Raw genomic sequence first — 21664 nt, forward strand, 5'->3', positions numbered from 1 at the left:
TACAGGTCTTTCACTTGTTTGAGTAGTGTTACACCAGATATTTGATGCTGTTTGTGGTTAATGTAAAGGGTGATGTTTCTCTGATTTGTTTCTCAGCCCATTTATCTTCTGCATATAGTAAGGCTACTGATTTTTTTTAGCTAATCTTGCATCCTGCCACATTGCTGAAGGTGTTTATCAGCTGTAGGATTTGCCTGGTAGAGTTTTTCTGGTCACTTATTTAAACTATCATATCATCTGCAAATAGTGAAAGCTTAACTTCTTCCTTTCCAATAGGTATCTCCCTGGTCTCCTTTTGTTGCCTTATTGCTCTAGCTAGAACTTCAAGTACAAAATTGAAGAGATATGGAGAGAGTGGACAGCCTTGTCTTTTTCCTGATTTTAGAGGAAACATGTTGAGTTTCTCTCCATTTAGTTTGATGTTGGCTGTTGGCTTAATGTATATTGCTTTTATTATGCTTAAGTATATTCCTGTTATCTCTAATCTCTCCAAGACCTTTATCATGAAGGGGTATTGGATTTTGTCAAAGGCTTTTTCAGCATCTAGTGAGATGATCATGTGGTTTTTTTGGTTTTTTGGGGGGGGGAGTTTGTTTATGTGGTGGATTACACTGATGGATTTTCGTATGTAGAACCATCCCTGCATCCCTGGGATGAAGCCTACTTGTTCATGGTGGATGAGTTTTCTGATGTGTTCTTGGATTTGACTTGCCAGTAGTTTATCGAGTATTTTTTGCATCAATGTTAATTAAAGATATTGGTCTGTAGTTCTCTTTCTTAGTTGTGTCTTTGTGTGGCTTGGCAATGACCCTTCTGTTTCTATTGTGTGGAACACTTTGAGGAGTATTGGTGTTAGCTGTTCTTTGAATTTCTGGTAGAATTCTGCACTGAAACCATCTTGCCCTGAGGTTTTCTTTTTGTTTGTTTGGTTGGTTTTTTGTTTTTTGGTTTTTTTTTTTTGTTTTTTGTTTTTTTTTTGGTTGAGAGACTTTTGATGACTGCTTCTATTTCATTAGGGATTATAGGTCTATTTAAATTGCTTATCTGTTTTTTGATTTAATTTTGGTAAGTTATATATATCCAGGAAGTTTTCCATTTCCTTTAAATTTTCCAATTGTGTGGAGTACAGGTTTTCAAAGTATGACCTGAAGATCCTCTGGATATCCTCAGTGTCCATTGATATTCCCCCCTTTTCATTTCTGATTTTGTTAAATTGCATGTTCTCTCTCTGCCTTTTGGTTAGTTTGGATAAAGGTGTGTCTATCTTGTTGATTTTCTCGAAGAACCAACTCCTTATTACAGTGATTCTTTGTATTGTTTTCTTTGTTTCGAGTTTATTGATTTCAGTGCTCAGTTTGATTATTCCTGAGGTCTACTCCTCCTGGGTGAGTTTGCTTCTTTTTGTTCTAGAGCTTTCAGTTGTCCTGTTAATTCTGTAGTGTGACTATTCTCCAGTTTCTTCATGTGGTCACTTAGTGCTATGACCCTTCCTCTTAGCACTATTTTCAAAGTGCCCCATAAGTTTGGGTATGCTGTGTCTTCATTCTCAGTGAATTCTAGGAAGTCTTTAATTTCTTTTTTATTTCTTCCTTGACCCAGGAGTGATAGAGTTAATTGCACATTGTTCAATTTCCATGAGTTTGCAATGTTTCTGTAAATTGTGTTGTTGTTGAATTCTAACTTTAAAGCATGGTGGTCTGATAAGATAAAGGGGGTTATTCCAATTATTTTATACCTGTTGAGGTCTGCCATATTGCTGGGTATGTGGTGGATTTTAAAGAAGGTTCCATGTGGAGTTGAGAAAAAGGTATATTCTTTTGTATTTGGATGGAATGTTCCATAGATGTCTGTTAAACCCAATTGGGTCATAACTTGTGTTAGTTCCTTTGTTTCTTTGTTAACTTTCTGTCTGGTGGCCCTGTCTAGTGATGAGAATGGGGTGTTGAAGTCTCCCACTATAAATGTGTGAGGTTTCATGTGTGATTTGAGTTTTAGTAATGTTTCTTTTATGAATGTGGGTGCCTTTGTATTTGGGGCATAGATGTTCAGAACTGAGACTTCATCTTGACGAATTTCTCATTGATGAATATGAAATGACCTTCTTCATCTCTTTTGATTGATTTTAGTTTGAAGTCTAAATTGTTAGCTATTAGGCTTGCTACATCAGCTTGTTTCTTGGGTCCACTTGATTGGAAAATCGTTTTCAACCCTTAACTCTGAGTCAATGTCTGTCTTTGAAGTTGAGGTGTGTTTCTTGTATACAGCAGAAGGGTGGATTCTGTCTTCGTATCCATTCTGTTAGCCTGTGTCTTTTTATAGTCGAGTTAAGACCATTAATATTGAGGGATATTAATGACCATTGATGGTTAATTCTTGGTATTTTGTTTTGTTTTGTTTTTTATTTGTTGGTGGTGGTATTGTATGTGGATTCCCCCCTTTTTTTCTTTTAGCTGTTGGTAAAGAGGGATTATCTATTGCCTATCTTTTTGTGAGTGTAGTTAACTTCCTTGGATTGGAGTTTTCCTTCAAGAACTTTCTTTAGGATTAGTGGATCTGTATTGTTTAAATCTGGTTTTGTCGTGGAATATGTTGTTTTCTCCATCTATAGTGATTGAAAGCTTTGCTGGGTATAGTAGTCTGGGTTGGCATCCGTGGTCTCTTAGTGTTGGTAGAATATCTGTCAAGGACCTTCTGAGTTTTTCTGTGGTTTTAGTATCAGGGTAACTGTGGCCTCATAAAATGAATTGAACAGTGTTCCTTCTGTTTCCACTTTGTGGAATAATTTGAGAAGTATAATTTTTTAATAGACTCTTCAAAAATAGAGCCCAGATATATGCTGAAAACAAATACCTTTCTTTCCTTTTCATATAGATTTAATCAGCTTCTTTTCTGCTTGTCCCAAAAGACCAAGTATAAAAAGTTTTGTGGCCAATAAAAGAAGAGCACCATGACACCTCGCCTTGTAGGAGAAGTGACACAGAGAAGTGAGGCAGTCAGGACTCAGCTAAGAGACTCAGCTGTGTCTCTCATCCCTTGAGCATACTTGGAGAGTTTGCTGTGTGTTAAGCATTCTACGATGTTCTTGAGATGGCAGGTGGCTAACATGACTTCTGTCCTTCAGATTTCCACAGTCAAGTAAGGCAAATAGACCAGCAAACAAGTAGCTTGAAAGAAGTATTTGAACTGAAAAGAAATGACTAAATCTACTGGGAAATAACTGTAGGGTAAAATGGGAGGTCAGAAAAAGACTGCCATTTAAACAAAGTCCTAAAAGGATAAACGGATATGTGATGAAGAAGGGGAGAGGAGAATGGGAAGATCAAGATGGGGAGAGGAAGCCAGGAGAGAGAGAATGAGAGGTAAATGTAGGAAGAGGAAAGGAGGAGAGAGAAGGGGACGGAAAGGAAAGAGAGGAAGAAGAGGGAAGAAAAGAGGAAGGGCAGGAAGGGAGAGGAAGTAGAAAGAGGGAGGGAGAAGTAGAATGCAGATTAATTGGCAACTACATCCCAAATCTTACTCCAGACATGTTTTGTTTAGTTTTCATCTAATTAGGAAATTCCACATTAAATCAACATTTGCAGATTCTTTTGTAAAACAAAAGAGAAAACAGAAGGGGTCTGGCAGCACAGTTCCACACAGACATGTGGAAACAGTGACTGTTCCCAGGCAAAGCCCTTCCTCCAGACAGGACACAGTTCCCCCAGGTTCCTACCTTCCTGGCTCCACAGGCAGCCGAGCATCTGGTGCTCAGTGGCAGGGGACGATCAGAAGCCAGCTGTTACAAAACTCTGGCCTGCCTCTGTGGGGGCTGATTTTTTGTTGAACACTTCTATAATGCTGTCCTCACAGAAGTAGCCATCCATGAGCTAAATCAAACAGTGGTTTGTTTTCCCCTGTTTCTTTTTTAAACAAAACAAACCATCAGAATTGGCTTCAGCTCGTCAAGACAGGAAAAGAAAAAGAAGATACACTTTGTGTTGCTTTGAATAGGGAAATGTCCATCATATCCTAGGCTTTTGACCACTTAGTTCCCAGTTGATGGGTTCTGGGGGTGGAGAGAAGATTTAGGTGGTACCACCTTGCTGGAGGAAGTATATCACTGAGGAAGAACCTTAAGGTCAAAAGTCTCCATCACTTTCACCCTGCCCTCTCTCTCTCTCTCCCTCCCCTTGTCCTTCCCTCCTCTCTCCCTTCCTCCTTCCCATTGTCCCTCCCTCCTCCCTCCTCCCTGCAACCCCACTGCTTTATGCCAGATGTGAAGATGCAAACTCTGTAATTCCTGCTCACACCACCATGCCTGCAGCCCTTTCTCCTCCCTGACATTACGACCCTAGCCCTCTGCAACTATAAGCCAACACAAACCTTTTCTTATGGAAGTTGCCTTGGCCACAGTGTTTTATCACAGCAACAGAAAAGTAACCAATATGTCAATGATTTATCTTCCCTACCACCTATTCAGGAAGACCCTTCCTATTACATAGGAAGTTCAGTCCTGCCGGACAGTAGTGGCATGTGCCTTTAATCCCAGCACTTGGGAGGCAGAGACAGGCGGATCTTGGTGAGTTCAAGGCTATCCTGGTCTAGAGTGAGTTCCAGGGCAGCAAATGCTACACAGAGAAACCCCGTCTCAAAAAACCAAAAAAGAAAAAGAAAACTCAGTCCGGTTGGAACTTAATGACTGGAAAATAACTCAGCTTTCGGGGTTCTCCAGAAGGAAAGATGTACATGTAGAAAAAGGAAGGACACATCAAGACACAAGCCAATGAGATCATGAAGCCAGTACACTGATAGGTCGGTGGCCCATAAACTTCCCACTTCCCATATTGGGGATGTCTCTGAGGAGCTGCAGAACAAAGTGACAACATAGACTCTGGACTGTTGGCCATTCAATGAGCAATGTACACTTGTATTAGTTACTTTTGTCATCGTCACTATGACCAAATAACTAACAGAAACTACTTAAGGGGCAAGGGTTTATTTTAGCTCACAGTTCACTACAGGAAAGGCATAGCTACTGAGCAGGTTGGTCTGTGACAGTCATAACTTGCTACCACTGGTTACATCACAGTGGCAGACAGAAAGCAAGGCACTTAGGCTGGGAGGAGGACTAGCCAGGTCTAGTCCTCTAGGCCCAATACTAATGATCTATGTAAGTTTGACAAGTTCCACATCCCAGTGGTCCTATAATCTTCCAAAACAGTACCAACAATTGAGGACTAAGATTGCAAACACATGATATTTCATAGATGGGCATTTCATACATAAATCATAACAGCAACCCCATACACTTCTAGTATAGTCAACTTCAAGTGGTTTATGAATAATGAGAATTTAAATATTTCCCCCAGAAACTCACAGATATCTAAAGAGGTTTGGCTGTCCACAGGCAGGGAATTGTACATAAAATCTGAGTCTCATAAGAGAAGAAAATCTTGATAAGATATTATTTATACAAGAAATTCATTGCTGTTTAAAATAAAACTCATGTTTAAAATAAAATTATTGTACTAAGTCTTAACAATTTTATTAAGTTATTTTGTCATCCAATATGAATTTCTGATGAAACTGTATAAATTTTGTGTAAGGACCAACAACAAGAAAGCAAGAGAAGGTATTCCTGGGCTCTCTAGCTCTTTGCTTAGAAAAATACTCACGAGACTCAATGCAGAAAAACCAGAGGGCATTTTCTCTAAGTCTCTGTGTGCCTTGTACAGTGAGTGATAATTTGCTATTGGTAAGGCTATGGCAAAGTACCTGCCGGTTCTTCTGATTGCTTTTTGTTAATGAGGGCAGTCCTACCTGCACTAGAGTTGAATTGCAACATCTTACCAGCTGGCCTAACAGCTTTGGTCCATAATTCACCTGCTGGCTCCTGATGCTTGTGCCTGATGGATGTGAATCCCCAAGCTTCCCATGCCGTTCCCAATGATGCCTGTAGTAAACCTTGTGTCTCACACTGATTCACCCAGTCATAATCCTGCCGTCAGCTGGGATGAAATGTCTTCCTCAAATTCCCCAGTCTGGAGGTTCCTGCCAAGTCAACAATGGACTGCCAGGTGGCTGGGACTTGAGCAAGCATCTGCTCAGCTTTCTGTTGGACCAAAATGACCATTGGGAAGCTGTATTACACAGATGTGTTGTTAGGATCAGCAGGGAGAAAAATACACTCCAGAAAACTGTATGTTATCCATTTCTAAGTAAGTAATACCCACGTTTCCAGTGTGCCTCTGGGCACATGACCCTATATCTCTTTTTACATAGCACTGATTAAGAAGAAAACATTTAATGAAGGTGACCAAGTTAGCTATCAAATTCAACCAGGTGATGCTCACTGAATACCTCACACAATGACTGCAGGAAACTGTTGCAGAAATTCTTCACAGCTTTGTCATTCACAGGTCTTCATCTGAGCATCCCAACAGCCTATAATGAGAAAACTTGGTATTGCAGGAGATCAATATTTGCAGGCAGGCAAGATTTCCAAACTTCAATTGTGCCATGCAACTTCCCTTCTTAAAATGAAACCAAATTTAACTGAGAGCTAGAAGGAAGCCCTTCATATTTTAATAGTACCAGAAATTCAAGATTGAGACTGTTTATCAAATTACTAAAATAATTTCTATGGCAGTCTTTCCCTGGTAAATCTGTGTGTGCTAACAAGTTATATATGAGAACATAGGAGTACTTACATATTTACTAGTAACTGTCAAAAAGACATTCTTAGTAGAAGTTCTTGTTGATACATGAAGAGAAGGAAACCATGGAGCACAGTTGATGAGAAGAATTAGATAGTTTGATAACTGTCACAGAGCAAAAGCTAGTGAGATGACTCCATGAGTAAGAGAGAGGAGGCCTTAATGACCTGAGGTGAATCCCCAGAGTCTGTGACATAGGGAGATAGCTAACCTCCAAAAGATGTCATCTGGCTTCCACACATTTCCTGTGTACCTGTACTATCCAACACAAATCTTACACACAATAATAATAATAAATTTAAATAGAAGAGAATAGAGATAAAATCATCCCATGGGGAAAAGTCCTTTTAATTTGAATATATTTTAAAAAGCAGTTTTTGTGTGTTTTCTAGAAATAGTTATTGTACTGGGCTGGGGACATATGTAAGGGGGTCTGAGGAGGCTATGGGGGAAGAAGGGGGTGTGGGAGGGAGAACTGTGGTTGGAATGTAAAATGATTTTTAAAAATTAAAAAATGGCAAAAGAGACCTTTTTTTAATTTTTGAAATAGGATTTCTCTGCATAGCCTTTGCTTTCCTGGAACTAGCTCTGTAGACCAGGCTGCCCTCAAACTCCCATAGATCTGCCTGCCTCTACCTCCCAAGTGCTAGGGTCAAAGGTGTACACCACCACTGCCTGGCTTAAAAAGACATTTTTGTTAGGTAGCTAAATGAGTAAGTGTGTAAAAATCTACATCTTTTTAAAGTTTCATATTATTAAGAAATGACACAGAAAAAGAAAACTCAAACTACAGTGTAACAAATGTCATAAAGTAACAGAAAAAATAGCAGACTGATATAGACAAAATTATAAACACACACAAACACACTCAAGAAGATGAAGGAATGCATTGAATTTCTAAAGGGGGAAAGAACAGGATAAACAAGGGACCATAATGTACTAAAATATATATTTTAAAAAGCACAAAAAGAAGTTACTCATGTAAATAATTTATAAAAGATATACTAAGTCTCCTTTTAATTTTAAACTTATGAATTTGTTTATTTTTAAATATCTTAATCAAAGTAGAATTTTAAAGATGGTTGGAAAAGTGAAACAGAAGGTAATGAAAAACTGTCCTAGGGAGGAGAATCAGCAAGACATTAGCTTGGTTCTGTTGTTGTAATAAGCACAGTGACCAAAGGCAAGTTGTAGAGGAAAGGACTTACAGGTTTGGTTTGCAGATTAACTAAGTCCGAGACCACAGAAGAATGCTGCTCACCAGCTTGCTTCCAGAATACCTTCCTTATATATTCCAAGCACATCTACATAGGGAGGGCACTTCCCACAGTGTATTGGGCACTCCCACATCTGTTAACAAGCAAGAAAACACCCACACATCAATCAGATGAAGGTATGTCAAGTAGACAGTGAAGCTAATAACCAGGCTTCCAACCTGACAGCCCAAGTTTCAGTCTCTGGGACCCACATGATAGGAAAAACGAATGAAGTCCTGTACATTCCAATCTCCAAATGTGCACTGTGGGGAGTGTGTGCACACACACACACTTGCACATGCACACATGCACACACACAAATGCATGCAAGCTCATACACACTAATAACAATGGTACAACTAATTTCTTAAAATCATAGGCAAACACTAACAAAAATATTTTATGGGTATAGAAACAATAACCAGATAATAAAATAATATAATTCAAGAGAACAAGAAGTGAACTATCTAATATTTCAAAAAATCGCAAAATCACTTAGAGTATTCAATACTGGAAGGTTCCTTTATTTGCTTCACCCTTTACTTCTGAAATATATTAGAGTTCTAAGGAAAAACTGAAAGCCACATGAAACCAAGTGCTTAGATGCTAAAAGATCAAATAAGTTTCTTCCAAGATAATTTAGAAAAGATTGTAACAATAGTTAACGAATTTGATCTCATAAGATAAATACTTAACTCTGTACCCAATAAACTTTTAAGTGCACATTGTTCTCAAACACATGGTACATTCATTAAAATTGTGTGTTCTGTCACAAATAAATTCTCAATAAATTCCAAAACTAAGAAATTTTTCAGCTGCATGAAGAGCCTACTACCACCAAAAACAGAAAATTAAAGCAACTAGATGTTTCTTCTAGGTAACCCTTAGATTGAAGGAGAAATAGAGGCTGAAATTTTAAATGAATTAGAATTTGAATAGATCATGAGGGTGGGAACCTGTGATATCACAAGAAGGAGCAGCCTGAACTTAACCCACCACTAACCAATGCAGCCGGGAGACTCAGAGTCCATGCTGGCACTGTATGCAGCTGCACCCCAGTCTCTAGAAACATGAGTCCAAGCGGTCTCCATGCGTTGCAATTACCTCACCTCAAGCATTTTGTTACCACAACATCCTGGTTTCCTTTCTGTTGCTATGACAAACCACTCTGACCAAATGCAATTTAGGGGGTGAAGGGATTCATTTGACTTACATTTCTAGCTTGCAGTCTGCCACTGAGGAAAGTCTGGACAGGAACTCAAGGGCAAGAAACCATGAGCAACAGCTGCTTGCTGGCTCAATCACAGGCAGACTCCTGCTCGGCTAACTTCCTCATACAGCCCAGGACCAATGTGCTGAAGAGTGGTTCTGTACAAGTAGACTGGGCTTGTGGGCATTAGCTAACAACCAAGATGATATGACCACAAGCCGATTTGATCCAGACAATCCCTCAATCCACTTTCCTCTCAGATGACTCTAGGCTAGGTCAAGTTGACAGCTAAAGTCAACTAGAATGAGCAACATTTTTTCGTCTGCCCAAGCCCTTCCAGCAGTCTCCCTCAGAGTTAATCCCTGATACCCAAGGCCCTACAAGCACCAACATGATGCACATTTATACATGCATGCTGGCAAAACACTCACAAACATAAAATATAAATAAACAAATAAGAAGATACATGATTTTGTACCCAGGGACATCCAATGAATATATGGGAATTATTTCTTCAGGTTTTGATGGGGTTATTTTTAAAAATCTCATCCTGTATTGGTAATTTTTATGAGGGGATTTAAATTTACTATACTTATTGGCACAAATAGTTGTTTCTTTGACTGATGGCTGTATTTTCATATTTACATTTTATTTAACATGACTGCTGTCTCTTGTCTGTTGGTTCTGTCATAATGTGTCAAATGTCACGCCCAATCTGAACTGTAGCTAGACAGTCTTTTAAACACTTCAACAGTGCTTATAGCAGAACTGTGTGTGTGTGTGTATGAGTATGTGAGTCTTTATCTAATCATCAATAGCAAAAATCAAAGTGATTGACTTTTTTATTTTTTCTTTAGAACAATGAGCCTAGCATTTTGTTTTAAAGATCTATTTCTCTACCCTATCTTTTCTTCTATCTGTGTTTCTGATTGCTATCAGGTGAAACATTCTTTTTTTAGCACTGTATTTTGTAGGTGAGTGGATTTAATAATTTGGGATCATCAATATCAGTTTCCGTGATCATGTTAAAGGCTTAGCAGACATAACACAGCATGATGACTAATGTAAAAGCTAGAGCCCGACCCTGGCAGACCCTTGGACATAGTTTGAGCACGCAAATGAGTGGACTTTTCTGTGCCTCAGCTTCCCCCTTAGCAATGGGGATCAACTGCAATGCTGTCAGATTAACTCAGCGGTGAGTGTTACTGATTTGTGCAAAGTAGATTTAAATGGATTCCTTCTCGCGCTCAGGAGAGTCCCAGCACACAGCAAACACTGTGAGTGTGATGATTGCTTCCTTCTTTGTGATCAACTTCATTTTCAGCATCCTGACAAACAAATACCTACAAGAGAACAATTGTCTCATTGTCTCTCGGGCTGGGTGGTTTTCCATTTTCACATAAGAAATTTGTGAGCTATAGGATTCTTGAGTAGCAACGTTTAATTTCTTTTTCTTGGAAATAACATTTTGTGTCTCCATTGAATTTCCTGTCTCAAAGGTCAACGTGGCTTTTCTCTGTTGAAGGGAATTGTTGTATCCTCTAGGATTGCTCAGTAGATTCAATAAACATTCACTCTGCTGATTCCTTGGACTCCACAGTCTGAGCCTGTCTGGAGGGAGGTGAATATGGACATTATGCATATCAGTGTCTGTGTATATCCGCAATCTGTAACAAGGTTTCGCAGGTGCTCCCTACTTCCATTCTATACAGACTCGTTGAAAAGAACCCTGCCTTTTAATGAGTTTACCATTAAAAAAAAATTGGGACACCGCCTGGTTCCACCGTGTTAAATGAAAATAACATTCAGAGTTGAGTTAATCTGATTGCATGGGATCTATTTTCCCCCTTGCTGCAAATCAGAGCAGTTTTCAGCTAACAAGAATGGGTGCCCTACTTGAACGGGCAGCAAGCAATGCCGCTAGTCAGAGCGGCACTTAGCATGGCATTGCCATCATTACATCCCCAGGTTCACAGCAATGAAACTCCAGGAGTGGCAAAGTCAAATCAGTTCAATTGTCTGATTGTTCATACTCATAAAGTGAGGAAGCTGGCAGGGGTCCGGCATAAAACTTGGAGTTCTGCACTGGAGCTCCTTTAAGGTAATTCATTGCCCTCTGTAGTAGCTTAAATCAGAGGGGCCAGCATGGTCACAGGGAATGCAGTTCCCCATCCTGCTGGAGAGCAATATCGCAGATAGCCGGCTGCTATGCCAGATGTCAAAGGTGCACTAAAAGCACTTGGTTTTGATCTGCCCCATTCCTGAGAAGCACAATGGATGGGCCTTTAAGCGCCGCCATAAAAAAAGATTGTGATTAATGAAGCAGCACAAGTTAATAAACCACGTTGACTCCCGCTTCCTTCTCCCAGGCATTTCACTGTCCACAAAGCAGTTCTTTTACTTAGCAGCAGGGACATGTAAAATGTTAATCATCAATCTGTGGGCCATTAAAGAAGTTGCTTTCTCTTTCTCAAGTTGAAAACCAAGGGGGGAAGATAATAGGTTTGGTTAACAGAGCCGTTCACATAATGGAGATGTGCAGAGGGAAGTTTTGATGGAGTCAGCGTGGGAGCCCTTGAGCACTAATCCATCCTGCTCTCGGGACCACGAGTTCAAATCCTAGCTGAGGCTGGAAGGCTCAGACCAGGAGGCTGGGGTGAGTGTCTTGAAGGCAGCTGACCAGCAGGAGGTTACTGTACCTCAGTGAGGCCAAAAATAAGATGAGATGGCACGGAAGCACTCTGTGTCAGCAGCCAGGAGCCAAGGACTGCTGGAGCGCACTGACCTGTGAACCCTTCTTCCTCCCAGAGAGCACCCCGGCATCCCTGCCAGGAAGCCGAGTGGCTATGAGAGGAGCCCTGGGCAAGAGAAACTTTCTTACTGAGAGGACAAGACAGAGTTTCAACTAATTTTCCAAACCTAATTAAAATACCTTCTCGGAGACTCAAGAGTGTATCATCAGAGAGACACAATTTGAAATTTTCCTCATGACACAGAAATTGCTTTGGATGGGGGCAAGGGTTGGAGACCCAAACAACAGACAAAAGGCCCCCAGGTGTTTTACATGTCAGTCAGTTAATATTGGAAGGAACAGAGGAACTACTCGAAGGTAGTGTCAAGTCAGGTAGGACATTCTGAAATAGTTAGGCTCAGAAGAGATGATGTAGAAGTTAGGAACAGTGTTTCTCTTCTATACCGGAGACAAATTTTGTCTTGCCTTAGTAAGGAAAGCTTAGATGGGTAAGGACCTGGGTTTGATCCCCAGCACAAAAGGAAAAAAGAAAGGAAGATTGGACACTTAGACTCTACCTCAGACAAAACTAGAAGAGAAAATGACTCCTACTCCTAGAAAAAAAATTCTATGTAGAGATCACTATGGGGACAAGTGGTCCCTGACATTATCAGGAATCATATTTGATCAACAAAAATGTCACTTCCCCACTAGAGCCCTTAACCTTCAATTTTCTTTTCTTCCTCTAAAATCTGACAGTGGCAAAAACCATTTTCCATCTTTTAAATGCAGTCACACCTACAGTCTTTTTATGCTTTTTTTCCCAACAAACTTCTCCTCAGACCTAGTTTCAGACCTTGTAATCCAATGCATTTTTTCTAGTTCCTGTTGTCCATTTAGTTTGAGGGAAATCAAATACCAAATGTGTGATACTCAGATCTGCAGACCACGGCATGAAGGCCATGAGAGAAGTGCCAGCAACCTTGGGAAGCAGACTGTGAAAGCAGGGATATAGGGTGAAGCCTTCCCACCAGCCTGGTTCCAGAGCCGCATCAGTCCCAAATGAACACACAGGAGGCTATATTAATTATGAAGCTGTCGGCAGTTTGCTTGGTTTCTTACTGGCTATCTCTGACTTAAGTATTTACTCCATAATAATTAATCTAAGTATTTCTCTTACTGGAGAAAGGGTCCGGACTTCTTAACCCTATGGCGGCTCCATCGTGGCTCTCTGTGTTTCTCTTTCCCAGAATCCAGTCCCACCTATCTTACTTCCTTATTGGCCAACAGTGCTTATTCAACAACCAATAAGAGACAGATTTACAGAATGGCATCTCCCATCACAGGGATGCTTGGCAGTTGTCTTAGTCCATATTCTGTTGCTATAACAAAATGCCCAACACTGGATAATTTATGAAGAATAAAAGTTTACTAGGTTCACAGTGGTGAAGACTGGGATATCCAAAAGCACTGCGCCAGCATCTGGTGGTGGCCTTCTTGCAGAGGGCTTTACATGCAGACAGCAAGGATGCTACCTTGAGCCTCTCTTTTTTTCCTTACAGAGTAACTTATAATGAATGGGACCCTACCCTCATGACCTTATAGCTAGATCTCATCAGCCCTTAAAGCCTCCAACAGGCCTCATCTCCAGATGGGGAAAAAAACGGAGTCTGAGATTAGGATTCCAACTCAGGAAATTAAAGGACAAACCCAAGCCTCAGTGGTAGTAAGTATATACTGGGCCCACAATCTTAATTATTTCATGGAATCTGTGAAGAAGCAGGGATGGTAGATATCTGTCCCAAAGCAGCATGCATTCTAGGCTTCCACTGTCACCTTCCAATAGCCACTCCATGAAGCAGCTAGGGCAGTGACCCTGAAACATGGACCACCCCTATCAAACCAAAGCTCTCCCTGATGAGCATCCGAGTCCCAGGCTCCCAGTGTCTTCTCTAGGAAAATGTCTCAGCCCCACCCCTGACCTTACACACTAGTTTGCCCACAGGAGTATTCTGCATGTGCTGTGCCTGTCTTGTCTTTCTCTGTACTTAGTAACGTGTGCTGAGGCACCTGACTGGTAGTGCATATGCCTAGTACACACAACACAGCCATTTTGTATCTGTGTGCATTAAAACTTGTCACCAGAGAGGGATCCATATAATTGAAAGTGTAAACTAGGAATCTTTTATCTCTTGGACAGTGATTTCAAAGATTCATTCTCTAAGCAATCAAACAGCACCCTTTTCTAAGCCCACTCTTGACTTGTAATTCAGAAAACTTACATCAGACCCATAAAAAGATGCTAATGCTGATGATGGCATGAAAGGAAACTCCGAAGCAATTGAGGGTATTAATTAATTAAAGAGCTTCCCCCAAAACTCCCATAGCTGTGAGCATTTGATTCGCCTTTACACTTCCAAGGCCAGGTGGTTTATAGTTAGTGGATGGCTGATAAGTGTTTACTGAATTAATTAACTGACCAAGAATACTTTGTTTCAAACATTTGCTAACATCCCTAACTTGCATGTTACAACTTAATGCCTCCTATTTGAGCATAGTGGTACATGATTGGAATCCCAGCACTCAAGAGACTATACAGAGAGGTCCAGTCTCAAAATAATAAAGCCAAAAATAAACAAACAAAAATTTAACATCTCATGAGTCTACAGAGATTTTAACATTTGTCAGTTCTTCTAGCTTCATCTCTTGCTATCTAGACCTATATTACCTAATTTGTGCCCTTAAGAAGTAGCTGAAAACCGTTGACTATTCCTCAAATATCTGATCTAGATGTTCTTTCTTCTGTCAGACAAATTATCCCCTCTCATTTGTCATTCTTCACAAAGCCTTTTCTTCACTTGACTCTAAAAACACTTTAGCAAAAGTCTCAACTGTACCTCTTGGTTCAATGAGGTTATTCTGGGTATCTGTCTGCTCAAGATATATGATCATCTGCCTAATAATCTTAGCATAGTGCCTAGAATCCATCTTGGTTAAATTAGTAACTTAATGATTAAACCAACTGAGTGATCAAGCAACTGCTGGGGGAGTTCCAAAAATATCATACCTACTGTCTTCCTGAGTTCTGGGAGAGCTTTTGGTGATCTAAACAGACTGATTTTCACAGTAATATCTAAGATTGCTTTCAGTTTCTAAAACTGACAAGTTAAAATATCTTAATAAAATAGTCCCATCTCCTACACACACTTCTCTTCTAGAAATACTACAAGGTAACTCTTTGTATCATTTAAAGTTTATGAATCCATGCTATCAGATTTTCTACGTTGTAGAAAACATATGTGAACAACTAGCTCTCTTCAGAAAAGTTTGTCAGCACCTGTCTCTTACGTATATCCATACCTTCCACCTACCTTCTATGTTAGCTCCTGCTGTGGTGAAAATGTATATTGATTGTGGCCATTCAGTGTAGGAAATGAATTAACATTCTCCCCAAGACCCTCATTTGTATAGTATATTAATAGGTTCCTTATGTAAATGTCTCCTCTTACCTCACTGATTGCCTGCTAGCTGACTGCGTGCAATTCAGAAAGGAAGGCAAGAATGTCTGCTTTAGAGCCAAGGGGGGAGGGGTGGGGGACTAAGCATGGAAGGGATAGGGACAATGGACATATTTTATAGCTGTCACCAAGCCAACAGTGGTTCAATAAAGCCAACTTTCATTACAAATGGGTATTTGTGTGTGTCCAATAGATTTGTCATTATAAAGGAATTATGAAAACCAAAAGACAATAAAAGTGACAAGATTTTAAAGATGTCTAATCAAAAGGTGTCTTTTGATTAGCAGAGAGTTAGGAAAGTGTTCCATGACTTAAATAAAGAAAATAGTCTATTTAACAATTCTACAGAAAAAAATCTACCTCTACAAATATCCACAACAATCATGCAAGGAATTGGACCAGAATAGATAACTTCTAATTTGACAAAGGTGCCAATCATTCATCAAACTCCCTTTCTCCTCTTTTTCTTGGATGTAAGTGCTACAATGCATTTCCTAAACTCCTCTGCAAGTAGATGCAGATCTCTGACTGAGTTTCAGTTATGTATACACAAAAATAGTGTGCCTGTTACTGGGATAGTCTGTAGATGTCCTCTTGGGTTGAGGAATCCCAGAGCTCCTTAGAATCCTTCTGCTAAAGGCAATAGAATCCTCTCTCTCTCTGTGTGTCTCTGTCTCTTTCTCTGTCTCTGTCTGTCTCTCTGTCTCTCTCTGTGTCTCTGTCTGTCTCTCTCTGTCTCTCTGTCTCTCTTTCACACACACACACACACACACACACCACACACACACACACACACACACATACACACACAAACCCACTAAGTGGTACTGAGATCCCACACATTTAGGGTGTATAAGGAAGGGGGAACATAAGTTTTCACAATGTAACCGCCAAAGTGTTCAAATTAAATCTTTGAACCATCATTGAAGTCCACACCCCACAGAATCTTTTGACCTGAATCATTCATCACTCAGCTGTTTTCACATTTCAGCATCTGCTTATTGTTGTTTTAGCTCACACTAACCCTCCCCGTCCTGGTATTGTGGGAGCTCTGTCATTAACTACTAAGGTGATAATTTAAAATAAGAAACAGCTTCCCCAAGATAATTTCGGTGAAAAACAAAAATAAGCCAAATTGTAATTATTAGTTTCCCATCCTGCCTATCGTGCCAGATTATAATAGATTTTCTGTGATTCTCTTTAATTCCCTTAATAGTTTTGTCTGGTGTGCATTAGATTACAAGGATGAATTTACAGCATACAAATTACCTTGCTTCTCTAAATCTTCACATGGGTCTCCCTCAGTTTAAAAATGGCAAAAGAGTCAATATAAATAAATGGAATAAAAATATTTGAAGTCTTTTCACTTGAAGTCTTCCATGGCCATTCAAACAGCTATTTTCCATATATGTAAATACATGTTCACATGCAAATAACTTAACAAAGTATCATTTTTGCAACCAATATTCTAACGACACATACTTAATGGATTTTTTACTCCAAGAAAACATAAACAAGAATCCCACCTGATACACCTCAGTGACACTCTTACTAAGGTCCCAAGCAAGAAATCTAGTCACACACATCAACATGTAAATATTTTTTGTAACACAATAGTAAATTTCACTTTAAAATCAAATGCGGTTGCTATTAGGCTAACTGGTGTTAACCGGGCCCTGTATTCTAGCCCCTCTTCCAATATTGGGTGAGGTACAATCTCTTGTTTGTTTTGTTTTTGTTTTTTCAAGACAGGATTTCTCTGTTTAGCCCTGGCTGTCCTGGAACTAGCTCTGTAGACCATGATGTACTGGAAGTCACAGAGATCTGCCTGCCTCTGCCTCCCAAGTGCTAGGATTAAAGTCACTCATATACTGCCTCCTGGCACACAATCTCTTTTGAAACCTTTCTTCTTTTTCAGTTAATTGTTTAAAATAATTTTTATTTAAATTAAAAGCAATTTTATTTTACATGCCAATCCCAATTCCCTCTCCCTCCCGCCCTTCCATTCCCCCCACCAACCCTCATCCCACCCCACATCCACTCTTCAGGGAGGATGAGGCCTCCCATGGGGGTCATCAAAGTCTGTCACAGCATTTGGGGCATGGCCTAGGCCCTACCCTGTGTATCTAGGCTGAGAGAGTATCTCTCCATAGGGAATGGGCTCCAAAGACCATTTGTGCACTAGGGATAAATGCTGGTTGCACTGCCAACAGACTAAGTCCCCCAACTGACTCCCACATTCAAGGGGCCTGGTTCAGTCTTATGCTGGTTTCCCAGCCAGTCGACTGGGGTCCGTGAGCTCCCACTTGCTCAGGTCAGTTGTTTCTGTGGGTTACCCCAGCATCTTCTTGACCCCTTTGCTCATCACTCCTCCCTCTCTACACCTGGATTCCAGGAGTTTGAAACTTTTCTTATCTATCCTTTGAACTCCAGCTTTTTAAAAGTCTCACATTTTCTAATTCTCCATGACTGAGGAAATTTGCATCTCAGTTGTAAAACTGATGACATATCTCTATCTACATTTGCAGCCTACTGGATGTAACAGAAACAGGGAAATCAGTCAAAGGAAGAAGTAGGGAGGAAGAGAAGGGAAAGGGGAAAGGAAGAGGTGGTGAGAAAGAAAAATAATGGGAAACCAGTATTCCCCTAAACTAGACCAGTTTTCCTGTGGCTCATGGCTCAACTGCCCTTTCTACAATCAGCCTGAGAGATTACAGAATTCAGCTTCTCCATTCCCACCAGCATCCCATTCCCACAGGAAAAATGAGAGAAAATAAAAATCATCTTGGCACCAGTCAATAGTAGGTGTATCTGCCTTTCTTTGCCCTGACTCTTCAAACCATCTTCTACCTACAAATCAGCTTCTGAGACCTATGGGGACATTGAGAGCCAGGCCAATAAAAACTCTGCAGGTTACAGACATTCTGTGATTTCACTCTACACTGATAAGCTAGCAGGGCAGTAGAAGCTATCAAATTTGGGGAAAAAGAAGGAAAAGGCAGAGATCCATGTGAAAGTAGAAAATTCCCCAGTGAACCCAGTGCCAGGGCTACCAAAAGCAATATACCCATAACCCTGCACCTATCTTATGGCATGCCAAGAGGAATTGGCTGGCCTATGGACTTAAACACATGTACTGAATGTGCAAACTGAACCCATTAGAAGTAGAGACGATGGCAGGAAACGTTCTACAAGTCCAGTTTGAATTTTCTTATCTGAAGGTCGAAATTAGATCCCAATTTTCAAATCTATATTTCAGATTTTCATAGGATAACACTAACTGTGATAGCTAGAACCATGTATGATACTATATCAGTGACCTGCTGCAGGTTCAAATCTCAGCTCTCCCTGGATGGATGATGGCCATCAGTGCTCTGACTTATTTGTAAATAGTTATTTTAAACCTATATAATGGACTCAATGAATTAGATTATTGTATAGATATAATGTATATTGCTCACAGTGCCTGTGAGATAAGGAGCACTGAATGCATCACCTATGATGCTGTCACTATGGTGATTTTCTGACCAATGATAAGCTTCTATGCTGCAAATTCCCAATTTGTCTGGAAAAAGCTTGATGTAGGATCAGATTTCATCTATTAAATTTAATCTTAGTGTCAGTGCAATAAACACTCATAAAATATTTCTAGAATAGAACAGACACTGAACAATCAAACAACCCCACCCTGATCCCTAGGATATTCCTAGAAGTCCTCTAGAACTAGAGAGCATTTCATCTTATGTTGTTTCCATCTGCAACAGGTCTTTCAAACACACCTCTTTCTCAGAGAAATCACTCACCAGGCCGACCAACATCCATGACACTGCTACCTCACCCATGGTGGACACAGACTTGGCCACTGCCCCTCCACCCACCATCTCTGCTTCCTCCAGCCTTCATCTACACAATTCCAAGGGTGATCTGGAAATTCTAAAACATGGCAACACACTGAAGGTTTCTTCTTGTTACCAAAGCATCCCAAGGCTCTGTGACCGGTTGCTTGGTTACCAATAAGATACAGAGCAAAGGATTCATTAGAAGCTAAAGTACAAGCCCATGATGCCAATGAAGAGTCCCCCCCAAATCCTTCCAACAAAAGGCAACTGTTATATCCACATTTAGACAGTCATTAGCAGAACAGTTTCTGCCATAATAATTGTAAGAGCTTTGTAACTAATTCAATAGATAGGATTTCTAAGGGTCTACAGTAAATGTTCCCTTGGAGGAGATGAAAGCTCACAGGACATTAGTGCCTAAAAAAAGATGCGGGTGAGTGAAGGACCAAAATTTTCTTATTACCAACCAGCTCTGAACTGGCAAAATTTAAATCATGGCTTATAAAAAACTTGAAGGAAAAAAACTGCTTTGCAAACATCAAACTCCCTATCTTCTTTCTATCTTTTCATGCCTCCAAAAATAACACCTAGGATGGTGCCACTTTGGGCTTGATTTCTTGTCCTAGGATGCTTTCTCCAGACCGAGGATGGCAGAACAAACAAGACAGGTAAGTCTAGAGCCTTCAAAGAGCAAAGGAGAGTGGCTGGAAACTAGAAGTTTCCCTGATTTGAAACTTTTAATCTTGAAATCAAAAAGGGAGTCATGAGCCGTTTCCCTCTAGAAAGAGAGAGAAATCAGGAATCATTTTTTGCTTGTGAAAGAAACAGGTCCACTGAGCATCGGCTGTAAATACTCAATAACAATCACATCATGCCAAAATGAAAATGTCTCACTATTTATTGAGCTGAATTTCAGGTTCACAAGCAGCCTTTTAAGTGAGACTCTCCAAGGATCTTCTCAATACTGTCTCAATATCATTCACCTTCATTTAGAAGTTAAGTATCTTTATCTCCATTTCAGAGATAGGGATTAACAGAAAGGTTAAACAAATTATATAAAAGTCTGAAATAATAGAGACCAGGGTGTATGATCCCATGGGGATGGCAAGTCTTTCTATGAAAAAATTAACCAACATACTTAATTATTTTTAGGAGAGTATATTTTATCTGCACATAGTAGTCTACAAGGAAAAGGCAAAAATAATAATAACAATTGTGTTAACTGCACAGTATGTCTTCCTGAATCCTTGTTATTTTCTGTCCCCACCCATGTGGCTTGAGATTTGAAATGCTATTTAAGTCTCAGTTTTCTTCAGAAGCTAACCTCTGTGGAATAAAATGCTGTTAAGGGGGGGAAATCTTTTCTGTCATTTGACTTTAACTTATGATAAATTAGCTTCAACTAGTTTCTTAGAAAATTGCCCAAGAAATGACTACAGAAAATTAAATACCAAGACTTCAAAGAGCCAAACACACAGCCTTCAAATTCCGACCTCAGAGAATAATCCTCCCTTTCTCGTGCTTTGGTGAGATGCGAGTAAAGAAATCTTACTAGGGCATGGTAATGAACCATCTTTCAAATGACTTTTCTATCAATCTTCTTTTCAAAGGGTAATAAAGTGATGATTATTTCTAGGCAGTTTCTGGGAAGTTATCATCTCATTTTAATAGCCACCAGTAAAGGACTGCACTCAGGCATTATCGCCAATGGTGATAAGGGTAAGAACTGGTTAAGAATTCAATAGACAAGGTGTAGGTTGTTAAAAGCTATTTCCTAGGAAATTAAAACAGAGAGACATCAAAAGAATCATACTGGGTCTTAAAGAGTTGATAGTCATTTCCTTCTAGGTTAAAAATGTAAATATGATTTACTACCTAGTGAATGAAATTCACTATCATTTGAAGATTGTGTTATTTCTTTTTAAAAAAAATATTGTTGGCCTCAGACTGTGAGTCATGCCTTTGACTTGATCTGATGAGAAGCATAAGAGGACCTGAGAAGGGCATGTGTCATCACTTCCAAACCCAGAGTTTTGACTCTCATCTAAAACAACTGTCAGCAACAATAAACGTTCTTCGAACACTGACTGGATGGATACTGGGAACTCTTGACATTTGTTTTACAAAGCCAGAGTGAGGAATGCCCCAAATTATATTAAATCTCACTCCTCTGAGATGCAAGCAGCCTTAAGACAGCAAGTGGTGGGCACTAGTCAGAATCCAGAGATGGAAAGCCCATGAACAGGGACTCCATACACTAGATTCCCTGCACAGGAACTTCCTGACCTCTTCTCGGACCCTCACATCTAGATCCCATCCAGGACCAAAACTCTGCACCTGGGAAAGAATTATATGGTTCATCTTCACTCAGAGGTGCTAAAATCTCCATGTCTTCTCATTACCTTAACTCTCTGA

Source organism: Mesocricetus auratus, unplaced genomic scaffold (assembly GCF_017639785.1).
Source record: "Mesocricetus auratus isolate SY011 unplaced genomic scaffold, BCM_Maur_2.0 Super-Scaffold_4256, whole genome shotgun sequence".
Classification (NCBI taxonomy): domain Eukaryota; kingdom Metazoa; phylum Chordata; class Mammalia; order Rodentia; family Cricetidae; genus Mesocricetus; species Mesocricetus auratus.